Source organism: Perna viridis, chromosome 8, assembly GCF_037379345.1.
Source record: "Perna viridis isolate PV_CMFRI_1.1 ecotype Kerala chromosome 8, ASM3737934v1, whole genome shotgun sequence".
In the NCBI taxonomy this organism is placed as follows: Eukaryota; Metazoa; Mollusca; class Bivalvia; order Mytilida; family Mytilidae; genus Perna; species Perna viridis.
The window spans coordinates 39,889,884-39,911,078 of record NC_142452.1 but is presented as its reverse complement, the minus strand read 5'-3'; positions in this window follow the sequence as shown (position 1 = coordinate 39,911,078).

Sequence of the window (21,195 nt, the reverse complement as noted above, 5' to 3'; positions counted from 1 at the left end):
TAGTGATAAAAAAGGTTATGAAAATTGTCCCCGTAAATAATTAACTGCCAGACTAAGAAGAACAAACACATTGAAAAACTGATTGAACGGAAGTGAATGGGAAAGTCGGAGAATATTCTATTATTCATATACTGCCTGTAGTAGATAGTGTTACGCTGTAGTATCAAACGATGTAAATATATCACACAAGACGAAGTCGAGGGTGATATATTTACAGAGTGTGATACGATGCGTAAGACCCTCTACTACAAGCAGTATGTGTTATACTATAGTGAATGCGAGAGTGTGATATATCGCGACATATCCTAGAAGGTGATATATCGTGACGTCAGAGGGTGATATATCCTAGAGGAGGGTGACATATCGTGACGTTGGGGTGGTATTTATAAATTATAACATGGCATTTTTCATATCACACCTATTATACATTGGTTGTTCTTTACCGGGTAGTAAACTGTACACCAGTGGAAACATAGTTCCATCAACCATAGCGTGAAGAGTATATAACTGGTAAAAGTAGGTAGGGCATGAGTAAAATGTACCATCAACATAAATAGTAGTAGCTGCAGCTAAGTGAGTAAGGTTGGTTGGTGTACTAAATATCAACATGCGGCCATGTGTGTTGTCATCTGCTAGAAGAAATTGTTGTCGAACAGTTGTTTCAGCCCATTCACCCTCAATATTAATATCAGCTGCTGAGTTTGGTAGTGCGGGTAGTAGTTTGTGTCTCTCGTTGTATAGGCTGCCTTTACAGGACTGGAAAGTTGGTATGTGTGAAACGAGATTATGTGTGTCATCATTCCACTCATGGTTGCGTAGTTTGACGAGTTCCTCTTGGTATATGCTGGGAATGGGTGTAAGTTCCTCTTTGCAACGTCTTTTCATCTTTCGTAAGATGTCATCTACTCTAAGTTGCATTGTGTCAGGTTGGTGGTTGTGGTTTGCCATTACTTTTGGTAAGTCATTCTTAGTATTTATAGTTGCAGGACAGTTGCGGGTGGAACACTGCCAGTAACATCTCTCTCCACGTCTAGTTTTAACTTGGAATATAAAGCCATTGTGGATCAGGTTCTGATTGCCTAGTCTGTTGGTGTTAAATCTAATGTCTAACTGTGCATTTGCCATGTTTTACTATGAATGACTACAGACTGGCTGACCCTCACTATTTAAAAAATAAATTAAAAAGTAATAAGCTTGGCTTCATCAACCAAAACCAGCTTGGCATTGTCAATTATTGGCATGTTAAATGGTAGAAAGTTAAAATGGTTTTAAAAAGTTTAATATAATTTTTATTTTTATTTTAATAAAACATATTCCTCATTTTCTTATATTATTAGAATTTAATTCATTTCACTCAAAATTTATTTTGTAGGAAAATTTATAAACAGTAATTTTTCATATTTAATTCTCAGGTAAATTTTACCTGTAAAACTAATTAATTACTAATTATTGTAACAACATATTAGGCTATAACAACATCTATTGTTCTCTGCATGTTGGAATAGGTAGAATATGTAATTTCAAAATGTTGGAATAGCTAGAAGACACCGTCATGATATCGACTGCGGGCTGATATGGGTGTGATATGAAAAATGACATGTTATGACCTTTTTATCATATACTTCAATATTGGTGTTTATTATAGATCCCTTTGGACTCTATCAGACGGAAGCATGTGATATCAATTTAACTGAAAAGTGTTGTTTTTTTTAATGTACTACATACACATTCACTCCATAACCATTTATTTTTATTTCTGTCATCTTGATTAATAGTTCTGTAATTATGGACAGCATGCAGTTTAACAAATTTATTTTGTGTTAACATAACAATTGTTTATATCATCTGGTCAATGATGTAAATCAAAGCCAAATTGATCTAGCTAAAGCTTTTATGAGGGAAAATTAATTGTTACATTTCTAGTAATTGTTGCCCCTGAAAACATCTGAACAACTTTGTCCTTGAAGTTATCATTAATGATCTCCGGCAGGGGCGTAGCTGCCTATACGCAAATACGCAGTTGCGTACTTTCGGAAAAAGTAACAAAAAAAAACACACATTTTAAAGATGAAATAAAGGTTTTATGCAATGACTCACTGGAGGCCTTGAGTGACCCCCCAAGACCCCTCGCCGTAATTTTGCGTACAAATAAAACAGGCCTAGCTACGCCCCTGTCCGGCATTTCCTGGCGATTTTTGGTGATTTTCATGAAAAATCGGGCCAGCACTTTGTCCAACTCCACAGCGGGTATGTCATCTACATTACGTAAATCGTTGTTCCTTCTCATCCATTTTGTCAAAATGTTCATATCATTCAACATTTTTCTGTTAGTATTGGCATTTTTTAGTGAATTTATGTAGTCCTGCGTTTCGTCTCCGCTGTCGTCTGCCATGTTTTGATTCTGGGCGATAATAGATTTCGAATCGATAACGGAACAGTATGTGGTGCGATTACGGAATTAAGGGTGTGATATCAACCGGAAGCGTTTGGTGTGAATCGGAAGCGTGTGATATAACAATGCCATATCACAAGGCTGAGGCAATTCGGGTATCTAAGGGAAAATATATAAATTTGTTCATGTTATTGTCATATTATCACAGGGTAAAATTTTGGCATTATTTTCTGTAGGTATATGATAAATCGATCAACCAATCACTGTCCAGTTGGAGCGGAGCAAGTAAAGAAGTTCAGGAATTAGACTAAAATAACTCATTACCCAATCAGAATTCAAGATTTTTGAATGAAGTATAATATCAACACATGACATACATTGTATAAAAGGCCTCACGTACACCGGTGGAAGATCTGGAAAGAAACGATGATATAACAGTATATCATACTTCATACAAAAATCTTCAATTCTAATTGGGTAATGGGTGATGAGTTGTTTTAGTCTATTCCCTGCACGCCCTTACTTGCCCCGCCCCCACTGAACAGTGGTATCACCCTCCTCTAGGATATATCTCCCTCGACCTCACGATATATCACACTCTCGTATTCAGTATAATATAGCACATACTGCCTGTAGTAGAGGATGTTACGCATCGTATCACATTCTAAATATATCACCCTCGACTTCGTCTCGTGTGATACTACAGCGTACATGTAACACCCTCTACTACAGGCAGTATGTGTATAAAATAATATACTGTTCCAGATAATAACATCGTGTTGTGGAAGAAATAGAAAATGACTACTTACAAGGTCAGGAAATGGTAAATGACATTACGCGTTCCGATTGTTAAACGACAGGCAGTGAGTCTTCGTTTTGGACTTGGCTTACATGTTCGATAGTTTTGGTTTTGAGTACTTATTGTATACAAATATTTTTTGGATTTAGATCGTCCTATATATATTTGATTCTAAAGTTGATGATTAGAGATTACTCGTTGAAACATGTGTATAGCATATCTTTGGAGAGGCATCATGGTAAAAAATAAGCATTTGATTCAATAATTATGCACATGCTAAAAGTTTATTCAATTTATGCATATGCTAAAACCAAATTCTGTATATATGATAAATTATTTAAGCATATGCTTTATTCGAAGGATATACTTTGATATTTTAGCCATGCCCGTAGCCAGAAATGTTCAAGGGAGGTTTTGTTGAATCGGGGCACAACCTTCAAGGCCGGGGGTCTGTTCAAGGCCCCCAGAAGCTCTGGGGTATTTGGTGCAATATCTTGCAATCTAGCCATTTCCTGGCACTGTTTTTGTATTTGAGAAAGTCCTGTTTTTTAACGAATTTTTTTAAAGATGGACATAAATTTCTATTTCCTTTACATCTGTATACTTTTACTTCAAAGTTTTAAGCAACTCAACATAGCGAAAAAGTCAAAATTTTCAAATATGTAAGGCATTAATGATATACTATCAAACATGGATTAAAAAAAACAATAATACAACAATATACATTTTTGTAACATTATTTATTATTCAAAATGTAATGCAAATGAGTACATACAGTATATTTGATTCCAACACTATCTTATGAATTAGGGATTACTTGAGATTTCCCTTAATGTGTATAAAATGTATTAAGATTAGAGAATTTTCTATTCACCATAAACTAATATGATTTAAAAATCTGGTGAGGGGAGTTTTAATCATTTTACTTCAATACTTTCAGGCGTGAGGGGTTAAAACTCCATACACTTGCTTTTTTACAAGCTTAAAAGTGAACCTCAACTATAACAATCCATAATCATGTTAAATTACAATTTTACTGTTTAAAAATATAAGCAATCTATACAACAAATAGGGTATGGGAACTTTGAGCTACAAAAATAGTTTCCCATTATCATTGAAAATGGTCAATTCTCATTTAAAAGTTTAAACAGCATTCTATAATGACCCCAAATATAGTTGTTTAATGCAAAATTTACATAATTACCCTTTTTAACATATACATGGAGGTAGTTCCCAATTTAAAATCAAAGTACTCATGTACTGAATCAATTTATATCATTCGTTTGAATTTTAACGCCGCAAATAACAGTCAAATAGCAAAAATTGGGCGTGATGAAAGGAAAAACGGACCGAATTCAAATGTATCTAAACATAAGTTTATTGTTGTAAATGGTTAATATAGAACTCTTTGATTAATTCTTAAATTCGCCATTCAGATTACGAAGGTCATAACCAAAAACACACACCAAATCTATTATGCATCGTAGCAGTGCGCCAGTTTGCGTAATATTCAGGTTTGATGTCGGTTTTCATGGACCACTTAAATGAATGAACATAACACTCTCCGACATACTGGGTAATTGAACAACAAACTACTGTTTTGGCTTTTCGCAGTTTCTTAATTTTCAAAACAAAATTCAATTTATCGACCTCCAGGTCGAAACTGTCTGACAAATTATTCAAACTTTAGCCGTCGCAATCATTGAAATAATCAATCTCCTTGGATACATGCCGCTCTCAACTAGCTACATTCCTCAGTTGAAAAGCTTTATAGCTCAGGTGCAACAGGTTACCGCATAGACACCTATGTGTCATTTAAAATGCTTAGTGTCTTAGGCGCCTAGTCCCAGACACACGTACCTAAACGTCGTCTTAGAATATACTTTCAACAAGTATGTCTGGTACAGATACTAGCTATGCACTTTTAATGCCCTGGAGCACCCGCATCTCTATTATCTTCACACATGCCCAAAAAAAAAACAATAGAATGATTATTACAAAAAGCAATATCACTAGACAACAGACCGACACCATCCCGAGAAATGCATTATCAAAATTCCTGTGCTATCATCTAAGAAATGTTCCATTTTTAATTGTCATCTCCGGGCTTATCATGTCACGTGGCAGTAATCATTATAAAAATACAAGATACAGTGAGTGATACGTCGGGATGGTTTCGGGATTTATGCTACCCTTTTGTACAACATTTGGCCCAAAAATGAGTGGCAAATGATAGCATGGAACCCCTCTCTCTATTTTCCCCCTTTTCGTAAATATTTGGATCCGCTAGGACCTGCATGAAATTTTTGATGACAACTTCGGCATTCCTCTTTTTATTTCATTTCTATGATCAATGAATATTTATAGCCTCACAGGGTTTTCATTTCCAGATAAATTAAAGTTTATTATGCCTCTAAATAAATAGACACCTTGAATATATTGACAGTGAAAGACTGGTTGCTTAGAAATAAACAGGTACCGATAAGAGGTTAGAGGTCAACTATTTTTAACTGGATCGTTAAACAGCATATTAAGTTCACAGTAAAAATTGTTTATTGGCGTAAATAACGTAGAATTGAATTTGATATATCAGAAATACCTGTAAAATGGACCTAACTATCTGCATTGAACCTAAGTGGGGTTTGGCAATGGGACTATTTAACTGCGGTAGTATAAGATAATTGCAGATGCTATCAGGCTTTATAAATATAAAAGTTCTGGCGACTACTATATCAATTCCGATCTTCGATCTAAACTGGATCAACTCAATTAAAATCTTGAACTTAATAGTCAGACTTCAATCTGAATTGCGAGTTTATTAGTGCCTATTGGTTTTCAAGGGGGGAGGGGGGTTCAGGTATTTGTATATGATTTACCAGTAAGCAGTCTGATAACAATCATATTATCCTTACTTACCTTTCAATATGCTGTACATGCGTTATATATATATATATGATATATATGATATATATATATAGTGTGATCCCAATAACTAATTACAACAAAATATTTACCAATCATGGACTTTTAACCAAGTCAAAATGTTACATACGGTCAATATATCACGTGCATATCAAAACGGGTCCATTAAATAACGTATTGACTTAATAGAAAAAGTCAAAAGTTTTTATATACATATGTAAAAAATGCATTAATTTGAGTGACCCCATGACAACTGCGACTTTTGAATAGTCACAAAATTACAAAATTTACTCGGCATGTCAAACTCTTCCTAAAACTAAGTTAGCATTTTGAAATTTTAGCGGGAAAATCGGTTGCCTTAGCAACGGGCAACATTTCGTTTCCGTTGTTTTAGGTGCATAATGGTTACAGACCACCAATTCAACCAATGAGCATTTGGAACGTACGCAAAAATAGTCCTACGCAGAAATTACCCCTGTTCCTCATAGTGCTGTGAAAAAAGTTCTCATCTTATTTAAAAAATTGAAACAGTTTCTGAAAGGAAAAACATTTCTGTACATTTTATAGGTGCATTTTGCTTCTTGTGATGTGAAGCCTAATCTCCATAATGATTTTTAAATATACCCCTATCTTGTGAAAACACTTGGATTTCCCATGCTATTTATAGACCCTTCACTTCCGGTGACCAGTACTGCACTGCAAGTCTGCTAACCCCACATGCCATTCTGAGGATTGTGAGCTGACATATGTAGAATCATGCTGATATATAGTCATCTGCAGGTTAAAGTTAAGGTAAAGTCCAGAGAAGCCATTGAATATTGTGAAATTAGCATAGAAGCCTATGGGAAGTGGAATTAGTGGTTTTTAGCCTTAAGCTGAAGCCATGGCAAAATGAAAAGTTTCTTGAAATAGCTTTAAACTACTTGAAGATCTTGTTAACTTTGCCATGAGAGGAATACACTACAAAAATCCTTCAAAATATGCATTTTTTTAAGTTATAGGTCCAAATTATGGAAAATTGGTCTTTTTGGCTGATTTTTATGTCCTATCTTGTAAAAAGTGTAGAAAATTTAGTAAAAATATCAAATATTAAACTTTGAGGGCTATATTTACCTAAATATGGTAGTAATAAGCACTTGAAATCAAGTTTTGTGTAGATTTGAGCAAAAATTAGGTTAGAAATGAGGAAAAACTCACTTTCATTACTGCGGTTAAGGCCATATAAGCATTCCCCTATGGCAACATGGAAAATCCATTATTGAGCACTTTTTTTGCTTTAGGTGCCCTTTACTGGTCATGTTTTAATGTGAAAACACTGTATTTACAAATTTAAAGCCAAATATATCACCTTTTGTGAAAATTTAAAGATTTAGGATTTTTGACATGTGATCAAGAAAAAGGGGGAGGCATGTCAGAAATAAATTTTTAAAAATAGACCAATTTCTCAGAAAATGATTACTTTTAAAACTATTTCTTCATTAATATTGTTAAAAAACAAGTTGTGATTGATATTTTTTATTTGAAAAGTCAGAAAAAGTTCTTTGCAAATATTTAATGCATTTCAGTATGGTAGAATATTTTCACTTTTTTGCTCGCACAACTTGGTTACCCTATATTTAAAAATCAAATATTTAAAAAAGTGCTTGTCACATTTCACTGAAACTTTGCAAATGCATTCAGTATGTGTGTAGGAAGATACCTGTAAAGTTATTTATTTTTTCTAAGACAAAAAGTGACTGTTTAAGATGAAGCCATGGCAAAATGAAAAGTTTCTTGAAATAGCTTTAAACTACTTGAAGATCTTGTTAACTTTGCCATGAGAGGAATACACTACAAAAATCCTTCAAAATATGCATTTTTTTAAGTTATAGGTCCAAATTATGGAAAATTGGTCTTTTTGGCTGATTTTTATGTCCTATCTTGTAAAAAGTGTAGAAAATTTAGTAAAAATATCAAATATTAAACTTTGAGGGCTATATTTACCTAAATATGGTAGTAATAAGCACTTGAAATCAAGTTTTGTGTAGATTTGAGCAAAAATTAGGTTAGAAATGAGGAAAAACTCACTTTCATTACTGCGGTTAAGGCCATATAAGCATTCCCCTATGGCAACATGGAAAATCCATTATTGAGCACTTTTTTTGCTTTAGGTGCCCTTTACTGGTCATGTTTTAATGTGAAAACACTGTATTTACAAATTTAAAGCCAAATATATCACCTTTTGTGAAAATTTAAAGATTTAGGATTTTTGACATGTGATCAAGAAAAAGGGGGAGGCATGTCAGAAATAAATTTTTAAAAATAGACCAATTTCTCAGAAAATGATTACTTTTAAAACTATTTCTTCATTAATATTGTTAAAAAACAAGTTGTGATTGATATTTTTTATTTGAAAAGTCAGAAAAAGTTCTTTGCAAATATTTAATGCATTTCAGTATGGTAGAATATTTTCACTTTTTTGCTCGCACAACTTGGTTACCCTATATTTAAAAATCAAATATTTAAAAAAGTGCTTGTCACATTTCACTGAAACTTTGCAAATGCATTCAGTATGTGTGTAGGAAGATACCTGTAAAGTTATTTATTTTTTCTAAGACAAAAAGTGACTGTTTAGGTTACAGACCACCAATTCAACCAATGAGCATTTGGAACGTACGCAAAAATAGTCCTACGCAGAAATTACCCCTGTTCCTCATAGTGCTGTGAAAAAAGTTCTCATCTTATTTAAAAAATTGAAACAGTTTCTGAAAGGAAAAACATTTCTGTACATTTTATAGGTGCATTTTGCTTCTTGTGATGTGAAGCCTAATCTCCATAATGATTTTTAAATATACCCCTATCTTGTGAAAACACTTGGATTTCCCATGCTATTTATAGACCCTTCACTTCCGGTGACCAGTACTGCACTGCAAGTCTGCTAACCCCACATGCCATTCTGAGGATTGTGAGCTGACATATGTAGAATCATGCTGATATATAGTCATCTGCAGGTTAAAGTTAAGGTAAAGTCCAGAGAAGCCATTGAATATTGTGAAATTAGCATAGAAGCCTATGGGAAGTGGAATTAGTGGTTTTTAGCCTTAAGCTGAAGCCATGGCAAAATGAAAAGTTTCTTGAAATAGCTTTAAACTACTTGAAGATCTTGTTAACTTTGCCATGAGAGGAATACACTACAAAAATCCTTCAAAATATGCATTTTTTTAAGTTATAGGTCCAAATTATGGAAAATTGGTCTTTTTGGCTGATTTTTATGTCCTATCTTGTAAAAAGTGTAGAAAATTTAGTAAAAATATCAAATATTAAACTTTGAGGGCTATATTTACCTAAATATGGTAGTAATAAGCACTTGAAATCAAGTTTTGTGTAGATTTGAGCAAAAATTAGGTTAGAAATGAGGAAAAACTCACTTTCATTACTGCGGTTAAGGCCATATAAGCATTCCCCTATGGCAACATGGAAAATCCATTATTGAGCACTTTTTTTGCTTTAGGTGCCCTTTACTGGTCATGTTTTAATGTGAAAACACTGTATTTACAAATTTAAAGCCAAATATATCACCTTTTGTGAAAATTTAAAGATTTAGGATTTTTGACATGTGATCAAGAAAAAGGGGGAGGCATGTCAGAAATAAATTTTTAAAAATAGACCAATTTCTCAGAAAATGATTACTTTTAAAACTATTTCTTCATTAATATTGTTAAAAAACAAGTTGTGATTGATATTTTTTATTTGAAAAGTCAGAAAAAGTTCTTTGCAAATATTTAATGCATTTCAGTATGGTAGAATATTTTCACTTTTTTGCTCGCACAACTTGGTTACCCTATATTTAAAAATCAAATATTTAAAAAAGTGCTTGTCACATTTCACTGAAACTTTGCAAATGCATTCAGTATGTGTGTAGGAAGATACCTGTAAAGTTATTTATTTTTTCTAAGACAAAAAGTGACTGTTTAAGATGAAGCCATGGCAAAATGAAAAGTTTCTTGAAATAGCTTTAAACTACTTGAAGATCTTGTTAACTTTGCCATGAGAGGAATACACTACAAAAATCCTTCAAAATATGCATTTTTTTAAGTTATAGGTCCAAATTATGGAAAATTGGTCTTTTTGGCTGATTTTTATGTCCTATCTTGTAAAAAGTGTAGAAAATTTAGTAAAAATATCAAATATTAAACTTTGAGGGCTATATTTACCTAAATATGGTAGTAATAAGCACTTGAAATCAAGTTTTGTGTAGATTTGAGCAAAAATTAGGTTAGAAATGAGGAAAAACTCACTTTCATTACTGCGGTTAAGGCCATATAAGCATTCCCCTATGGCAACATGGAAAATCCATTATTGAGCACTTTTTTTGCTTTAGGTGCCCTTTACTGGTCATGTTTTAATGTGAAAACACTGTATTTACAAATTTAAAGCCAAATATATCACCTTTTGTGAAAATTTAAAGATTTAGGATTTTTGACATGTGATCAAGAAAAAGGGGGAGGCATGTCAGAAATAAATTTTTAAAAATAGACCAATTTCTCAGAAAATGATTACTTTTAAAACTATTTCTTCATTAATATTGTTAAAAAACAAGTTGTGATTGATATTTTTTATTTGAAAAGTCAGAAAAAGTTCTTTGCAAATATTTAATGCATTTCAGTATGGTAGAATATTTTCACTTTTTTGCTCGCACAACTTGGTTACCCTATATTTAAAAATCAAATATTTAAAAAAGTGCTTGTCACATTTCACTGAAACTTTGCAAATGCATTCAGTATGTGTGTAGGAAGATACCTGTAAAGTTATTTATTTTTTCTAAGACAAAAAGTGACTGTTTAGGTTACAGACCACCAATTCAACCAATGAGCATTTGGAACGTACGCAAAAATAGTCCTACGCAGAAATTACCCCTGTTCCTCATAGTGCTGTGAAAAAAGTTCTCATCTTATTTAAAAAATTGAAACAGTTTCTGAAAGGAAAAACATTTCTGTACATTTTATAGGTGCATTTTGCTTCTTGTGATGTGAAGCCTAATCTCCATAATGATTTTTAAATATACCCCTATCTTGTGAAAACACTTGGATTTCCCATGCTATTTATAGACCCTTCACTTCCGGTGACCAGTACTGCACTGCAAGTCTGCTAACCCCACATGCCATTCTGAGGATTGTGAGCTGACATATGTAGAATCATGCTGATATATAGTCATCTGCAGGTTAAAGTTAAGGTAAAGTCCAGAGAAGCCATTGAATATTGTGAAATTAGCATAGAAGCCTATGGGAAGTGGAATTAGTGGTTTTTAGCCTTAAGCTGAAGCCATGGCAAAATGAAAAGTTTCTTGAAATAGCTTTAAACTACTTGAAGATCTTGTTAACTTTGCCATGAGAGGAATACACTACAAAAATCCTTCAAAATATGCATTTTTTTAAGTTATAGGTCCAAATTATGGAAAATTGGTCTTTTTGGCTGATTTTTATGTCCTATCTTGTAAAAAGTGTAGAAAATTTAGTAAAAATATCAAATATTAAACTTTGAGGGCTATATTTACCTAAATATGGTAGTAATAAGCACTTGAAATCAAGTTTTGTGTAGATTTGAGCAAAAATTAGGTTAGAAATGAGGAAAAACTCACTTTCATTACTGCGGTTAAGGCCATATAAGCATTCCCCTATGGCAACATGGAAAATCCATTATTGAGCACTTTTTTTGCTTTAGGTGCCCTTTACTGGTCATGTTTTAATGTGAAAACACTGTATTTACAAATTTAAAGCCAAATATATCACCTTTTGTGAAAATTTAAAGATTTAGGATTTTTGACATGTGATCAAGAAAAAGGGGGAGGCATGTCAGAAATAAATTTTTAAAAATAGACCAATTTCTCAGAAAATGATTACTTTTAAAACTATTTCTTCATTAATATTGTTAAAAAACAAGTTGTGATTGATATTTTTTATTTGAAAAGTCAGAAAAAGTTCTTTGCAAATATTTAATGCATTTCAGTATGGTAGAATATTTTCACTTTTTTGCTCGCACAACTTGGTTACCCTATATTTAAAAATCAAATATTTAAAAAAGTGCTTGTCACATTTCACTGAAACTTTGCAAATGCATTCAGTATGTGTGTAGGAAGATACCTGTAAAGTTATTTATTTTTTCTAAGACAAAAAGTGACTGTTTAAGATGAAGCCATGGCAAAATGAAAAGTTTCTTGAAATAGCTTTAAACTACTTGAAGATCTTGTTAACTTTGCCATGAGAGGAATACACTACAAAAATCCTTCAAAATATGCATTTTTTTAAGTTATAGGTCCAAATTATGGAAAATTGGTCTTTTTGGCTGATTTTTATGTCCTATCTTGTAAAAAGTGTAGAAAATTTAGTAAAAATATCAAATATTAAACTTTGAGGGCTATATTTACCTAAATATGGTAGTAATAAGCACTTGAAATCAAGTTTTGTGTAGATTTGAGCAAAAATTAGGTTAGAAATGAGGAAAAACTCACTTTCATTACTGCGGTTAAGGCCATATAAGCATTCCCCTATGGCAACATGGAAAATCCATTATTGAGCACTTTTTTTGCTTTAGGTGCCCTTTACTGGTCATGTTTTAATGTGAAAACACTGTATTTACAAATTTAAAGCCAAATATATCACCTTTTGTGAAAATTTAAAGATTTAGGATTTTTGACATGTGATCAAGAAAAAGGGGGAGGCATGTCAGAAATAAATTTTTAAAAATAGACCAATTTCTCAGAAAATGATTACTTTTAAAACTATTTCTTCATTAATATTGTTAAAAAACAAGTTGTGATTGATATTTTTTATTTGAAAAGTCAGAAAAAGTTCTTTGCAAATATTTAATGCATTTCAGTATGGTAGAATATTTTCACTTTTTTGCTCGCACAACTTGGTTACCCTATATTTAAAAATCAAATATTTAAAAAAGTGCTTGTCACATTTCACTGAAACTTTGCAAATGCATTCAGTATGTGTGTAGGAAGATACCTGTAAAGTTATTTATTTTTTCTAAGACAAAAAGTGACTGTTTAGGTTACAGACCACCAATTCAACCAATGAGCATTTGGAACGTACGCAAAAATAGTCCTACGCAGAAATTACCCCTGTTCCTCATAGTGCTGTGAAAAAAGTTCTCATCTTATTTAAAAAATTGAAACAGTTTCTGAAAGGAAAAACATTTCTGTACATTTTATAGGTGCATTTTGCTTCTTGTGATGTGAAGCCTAATCTCCATAATGATTTTTAAATATACCCCTATCTTGTGAAAACACTTGGATTTCCCATGCTATTTATAGACCCTTCACTTCCGGTGACCAGTACTGCACTGCAAGTCTGCTAACCCCACATGCCATTCTGAGGATTGTGAGCTGACATATGTAGAATCATGCTGATATATAGTCATCTGCAGGTTAAAGTTAAGGTAAAGTCCAGAGAAGCCATTGAATATTGTGAAATTAGCATAGAAGCCTATGGGAAGTGGAATTAGTGGTTTTTAGCCTTAAGCTGAAGCCATGGCAAAATGAAAAGTTTCTTGAAATAGCTTTAAACTACTTGAAGATCTTGTTAACTTTGCCATGAGAGGAATACACTACAAAAATCCTTCAAAATATGCATTTTTTTAAGTTATAGGTCCAAATTATGGAAAATTGGTCTTTTTGGCTGATTTTTATGTCCTATCTTGTAAAAAGTGTAGAAAATTTAGTAAAAATATCAAATATTAAACTTTGAGGGCTATATTTACCTAAATATGGTAGTAATAAGCACTTGAAATCAAGTTTTGTGTAGATTTGAGCAAAAATTAGGTTAGAAATGAGGAAAAACTCACTTTCATTACTGCGGTTAAGGCCATATAAGCATTCCCCTATGGCAACATGGAAAATCCATTATTGAGCACTTTTTTTGCTTTAGGTGCCCTTTACTGGTCATGTTTTAATGTGAAAACACTGTATTTACAAATTTAAAGCCAAATATATCACCTTTTGTGAAAATTTAAAGATTTAGGATTTTTGACATGTGATCAAGAAAAAGGGGGAGGCATGTCAGAAATAAATTTTTAAAAATAGACCAATTTCTCAGAAAATGATTACTTTTAAAACTATTTCTTCATTAATATTGTTAAAAAACAAGTTGTGATTGATATTTTTTATTTGAAAAGTCAGAAAAAGTTCTTTGCAAATATTTAATGCATTTCAGTATGGTAGAATATTTTCACTTTTTTGCTCGCACAACTTGGTTACCCTATATTTAAAAATCAAATATTTAAAAAAGTGCTTGTCACATTTCACTGAAACTTTGCAAATGCATTCAGTATGTGTGTAGGAAGATACCTGTAAAGTTATTTATTTTTTCTAAGACAAAAAGTGACTGTTTAAGATGAAGCCATGGCAAAATGAAAAGTTTCTTGAAATAGCTTTAAACTACTTGAAGATCTTGTTAACTTTGCCATGAGAGGAATACACTACAAAAATCCTTCAAAATATGCATTTTTTTAAGTTATAGGTCCAAATTATGGAAAATTGGTCTTTTTGGCTGATTTTTATGTCCTATCTTGTAAAAAGTGTAGAAAATTTAGTAAAAATATCAAATATTAAACTTTGAGGGCTATATTTACCTAAATATGGTAGTAATAAGCACTTGAAATCAAGTTTTGTGTAGATTTGAGCAAAAATTAGGTTAGAAATGAGGAAAAACTCACTTTCATTACTGCGGTTAAGGCCATATAAGCATTCCCCTATGGCAACATGGAAAATCCATTATTGAGCACTTTTTTTGCTTTAGGTGCCCTTTACTGGTCATGTTTTAATGTGAAAACACTGTATTTACAAATTTAAAGCCAAATATATCACCTTTTGTGAAAATTTAAAGATTTAGGATTTTTGACATGTGATCAAGAAAAAGGGGGAGGCATGTCAGAAATAAATTTTTAAAAATAGACCAATTTCTCAGAAAATGATTACTTTTAAAACTATTTCTTCATTAATATTGTTAAAAAACAAGTTGTGATTGATATTTTTTATTTGAAAAGTCAGAAAAAGTTCTTTGCAAATATTTAATGCATTTCAGTATGGTAGAATATTTTCACTTTTTTGCTCGCACAACTTGGTTACCCTATATTTAAAAATCAAATATTTAAAAAAGTGCTTGTCACATTTCACTGAAACTTTGCAAATGCATTCAGTATGTGTGTAGGAAGATACCTGTAAAGTTATTTATTTTTTCTAAGACAAAAAGTGACTGTTTAGGTTACAGACCACCAATTCAACCAATGAGCATTTGGAACGTACGCAAAAATAGTCCTACGCAGAAATTACCCCTGTTCCTCATAGTGCTGTGAAAAAAGTTCTCATCTTATTTAAAAAATTGAAACAGTTTCTGAAAGGAAAAACATTTCTGTACATTTTATAGGTGCATTTTGCTTCTTGTGATGTGAAGCCTAATCTCCATAATGATTTTTAAATATACCCCTATCTTGTGAAAACACTTGGATTTCCCATGCTATTTATAGACCCTTCACTTCCGGTGACCAGTACTGCACTGCAAGTCTGCTAACCCCACATGCCATTCTGAGGATTGTGAGCTGACATATGTAGAATCATGCTGATATATAGTCATCTGCAGGTTAAAGTTAAGGTAAAGTCCAGAGAAGCCATTGAATATTGTGAAATTAGCATAGAAGCCTATGGGAAGTGGAATTAGTGGTTTTTAGCCTTAAGCTGAAGCCATGGCAAAATGAAAAGTTTCTTGAAATAGCTTTAAACTACTTGAAGATCTTGTTAACTTTGCCATGAGAGGAATACACTACAAAAATCCTTCAAAATATGCATTTTTTTAAGTTATAGGTCCAAATTATGGAAAATTGGTCTTTTTGGCTGATTTTTATGTCCTATCTTGTAAAAAGTGTAGAAAATTTAGTAAAAATATCAAATATTAAACTTTGAGGGCTATATTTACCTAAATATGGTAGTAATAAGCACTTGAAATCAAGTTTTGTGTAGATTTGAGCAAAAATTAGGTTAGAAATGAGGAAAAACTCACTTTCATTACTGCGGTTAAGGCCATATAAGCATTCCCCTATGGCAACATGGAAAATCCATTATTGAGCACTTTTTTTGCTTTAGGTGCCCTTTACTGGTCATGTTTTAATGTGAAAACACTGTATTTACAAATTTAAAGCCAAATATATCACCTTTTGTGAAAATTTAAAGATTTAGGATTTTTGACATGTGATCAAGAAAAAGGGGGAGGCATGTCAGAAATAAATTTTTAAAAATAGACCAATTTCTCAGAAAATGATTACTTTTAAAACTATTTCTTCATTAATATTGTTAAAAAACAAGTTGTGATTGATATTTTTTATTTGAAAAGTCAGAAAAAGTTCTTTGCAAATATTTAATGCATTTCAGTATGGTAGAATATTTTCACTTTTTTGCTCGCACAACTTGGTTACCCTATATTTAAAAATCAAATATTTAAAAAAGTGCTTGTCACATTTCACTGAAACTTTGCAAATGCATTCAGTATGTGTGTAGGAAGATACCTGTAAAGTTATTTATTTTTTCTAAGACAAAAAGTGACTGTTTAAGATGAAGCCATGGCAAAATGAAAAGTTTCTTGAAATAGCTTTAAACTACTTGAAGATCTTGTTAACTTTGCCATGAGAGGAATACACTACAAAAATCCTTCAAAATATGCATTTTTTTAAGTTATAGGTCCAAATTATGGAAAATTGGTCTTTTTGGCTGATTTTTATGTCCTATCTTGTAAAAAGTGTAGAAAATTTAGTAAAAATATCAAATATTAAACTTTGAGGGCTATATTTACCTAAATATGGTAGTAATAAGCACTTGAAATCAAGTTTTGTGTAGATTTGAGCAAAAATTAGGTTAGAAATGAGGAAAAACTCACTTTCATTACTGCGGTTAAGGCCATATAAGCATTCCCCTATGGCAACATGGAAAATCCATTATTGAGCACTTTTTTTGCTTTAGGTGCCCTTTACTGGTCATGTTTTAATGTGAAAACACTGTATTTACAAATTTAAAGCCAAATATATCACCTTTTGTGAAAATTTAAAGATTTAGGATTTTTGACATGTGATCAAGAAAAAGGGGGAGGCATGTCAGAAATAAATTTTTAAAAATAGACCAATTTCTCAGAAAATGATTACTTTTAAAACTATTTCTTCATTAATATTGTTAAAAAACAAGTTGTGATTGATATTTTTTATTTGAAAAGTCAGAAAAAGTTCTTTGCAAATATTTAATGCATTTCAGTATGGTAGAATATTTTCACTTTTTTGCTCGCACAACTTGGTTACCCTATATTTAAAAATCAAATATTTAAAAAAGTGCTTGTCACATTTCACTGAAACTTTGCAAATGCATTCAGTATGTGTGTAGGAAGATACCTGTAAAGTTATTTATTTTTTCTAAGACAAAAAGTGACTGTTTAGGTTACAGACCACCAATTCAACCAATGAGCATTTGGAACGTACGCAAAAATAGTCCTACGCAGAAATTACCCCTGTTCCTCATAGTGCTGTGAAAAAAGTTCTCATCTTATTTAAAAAATTGAAACAGTTTCTGAAAGGAAAAACATTTCTGTACATTTTATAGGTGCATTTTGCTTCTTGTGATGTGAAGCCTAATCTCCATAATGATTTTTAAATATACCCCTATCTTGTGAAAACACTTGGATTTCCCATGCTATTTATAGACCCTTCACTTCACTGCAAGTCTGCTAACCCCACATGCCATTCTGAGGATTGTGAGCTGACATATGTAGAATCATGCTGATATATAGTCATCTGCAGGTTAAAGTTAAGGTAAAGTCCAGAGAAGCCATTGAATATTGTGAAATTAGCATAGAAGCCTATGGGAAGTGGAATTAGTGGTTTTTAGCCTTAAGCTGAAGCCATGGCAAAATGAAAAGTTTTTTGAAATAGCTTTAAACTACTTGAAGATCTTGTTAACTTTGCCATGAGAGGAATACACTACAAAAATCCTTCAAAATATGCATTTTTTTAAGTTATAGGTCCAAATTATGGAAAATTGGTCTTTTTGGCTGATTTTTATGTCCTATCTTGTAAAAAGTGTAGAAAATTTAGTAAAAATATCAAATATTAAACTTTGAGGGCTATATTTACCTAAATATGGTAGTAATAAGCACTTGAAATCAAGTTTTGTGTAGATTTGAGCAAAAATTAGGTTAGAAATGAGGAAAAACTCACTTTCATTACTGCGGTTAAGGCCATATAAGCATTCCCCTATGGCAACATGGAAAATCCATTATTGAGCACTTTTTTTGCTTTAGGTGCCCTTTACTGGTCATGTTTTAATGTGAAAACACTGTATTTACAAATTTAAAGCCAAATATATCACCTTTTGTGAAAATTTAAAGATTTAGGATTTTTGACATGTGATCAAGAAAAAGGGGGAGGCATGTCAGAAATAAATTTTTAAAAATAGACCAATTTCTCAGAAAATGATTACTTTTAAAACTATTTCTTCATTAATATTGTTAAAAAACAAGTTGTGATTGATATTTTTTATTTGAAAAGTCAGAAAAAGTTCTTTGCAAATATTTAATGCATTTCAGTATGGTAGAATATTTTCACTTTTTTGCTCGCACAACTTGGTTACCCTATATTTAAAAATCAAATATTTAAAAAAGTGCTTGTCACATTTCACTGAAACTTTGCAAATGCATTCAGTATGTGTGTAGGAAGATACCTGTAAAGTTATTTATTTTTTCTAAGACAAAAAGTGACTGTTTAGGTTACAGACCACCAATTCAACCAATGAGCATTTGGAACGTACGCAAAAATAGTCCTACGCAGAAATTACCCCTGTTCCTCATAGTGCTGTGAAAAAAGTTCTCATCTTATTTAAAAAATTGAAACAGTTTCTGAAAGGAAAAACATTTCTGTACATTTTATAGGTGCATTTTGCTTCTTGTGATGTGAAGCCTAATCTCCATAATGATTTTTAAATATACCCCTATCTTGTGAAAACACTTGGATTTCCCATGCTATTTATAGACCCTTCACTTCCGGTGACCAGTACTGCACTGCAAGTCTGCTAACCCCACATGCCATTCTGAGGATTGTGAGCTGACATATGTAGAATCATGCTGATATATAGTCATCTGCAGGTTAAAGTTAAGGTAAAGTCCAGAGAAGCCATTGAATATTGTGAAATTAGCATAGAAGCCTATGGGAAGTGGAATTAGTGGTTTTTAGCCTTAAGCTGAAGCCATGGCAAAATGAAAAGTTTCTTGAAATAGCTTTAAACTACTTGAAGATCTTGTTAACTTTGCCATGAGAGGAATACACTACAAAAATCCTTCAAAATATGCATTTTTTTAAGTTATAGGTCCAAATTATGGAAAATTGGTCTTTTTGGCTGATTTTTATGTCCTATCTTGTAAAAAGTGTAGAAAATTTAGTAAAAATATCAAATATTAAACTTTGAGGGCTATATTTACCTAAATATGGTAGTAATAAGCACTTGAAATCAAGTTTTGTGTAGATTTGAGCAAAAATTAGGTTAGAAATGAGGAAAAACTCACTTTCATTACTGCGGTTAAGGCCATATAAGCATTCCCCTATGGCAACATGGAAAATCCATTATTGAGCACTTTTTTTGCTTTAGGTGCCCTTTACTGGTCATGTTTTAATGTGAAAACACTGTATTTACAAATTTAAAGCCAAATATATCACCTTTTGTGAAAATTTAAAGATTTAGGATTTTTGACATGTGATCAAGAAAAAGGGGGAGGCATGTCAGAAATAAATTTTTAAAAATAGACCAATTTCTCAGAAAATGATTACTTTTAAAACTATTTCTTCATTAATATTGTTAAAAAACAAGTTGTGATTGATATTTTTTATTTGAAAAGTCAGAAAAAGTTCTTTGCAAATATTTAATGCATTTCAGTATGGTAGAATATTTTCACTTTTTTGCTCGCACAACTTGGTTACCCTATATTTAAAAATCAAATATTTAAAAAAGTGCTTGTCACATTTCACTGAAACTTTGCAAATGCATTCAGTATGTGTGTAGGAAGATACCTGTAAAGTTATTTATTTTTTCTAAGACAAAAAGTGACTGTTTAGGTTACAGACCACCAATTCAACCAATGAGCATTTGGAACGTACGCAAAAATAGTCCTACGCAGAAATTACCCCTGTTCCTCATAGTGCTGTGAAAAAAGTTCTCATCTTATTTAAAAAATTGAAACAGTTTCTGAAAGGAAAAACATTTCTGTACATTTTATAGGTGCATTTTGCTTCTTGTGATGTGAAGCCTAATCTCCATAATGATTTTTAAATATACCCCTATCTTGTGAAAACACTTGGATTTCCCATGCTATTTATAGACCCTTCACTTCCGGTGACCAGTACTGCACTGCAAGTCTGCTAACCCCACATGCCATTCTGAGGATTGTGAGCTGACATATGTAGAATCATGCTGATATATAGTCATCTGCAGGTTAAAGTTAAGGTAAAGTCCAGAGAAGCCATTGAATATTGTGAAATTAGCATAGAAGCCTATGGGAAGTGGAATTAGTGGTTTTTAGCCTTAAGCTGAAGCCATGGCAAAATGAAAAGTTTCTTGAAATAGCTTTAAACTACTTGAAGATCTTGTTAACTTTGCCATGAGAGGAATACACTACAAAAATCCTTCAAAATATGCATTTTTTTAAGTTATAGGTCCAAATTATGGAAAATTGGTCTTTTTGGCTGATTTTTATGTCCTATCTTGTAAAAAGTGTAGAAAATTTAGTAAAAATATCAAATATTAAACTTTGAGGGCTATATTTACCTAAATATGGTAGTAATAAGCACTTGAAATCAAGTTTTGTGTAGATTTGAGCAAAAATTAGGTTAGAAATGAGGAAAAACTCACTTTCATTACTGCGGTTAAGGCCATATAAGCATTCCCCTATGGCAACATGGAAAATCCATTATTGAGCACTTTTTTTGCTTTAGGTGCCCTTTACTGGTCATGTTTTAATGTGAAAACACTGTATTTACAAATTTAAAGCCAAATATATCACCTTTTGTGAAAATTTAAAGA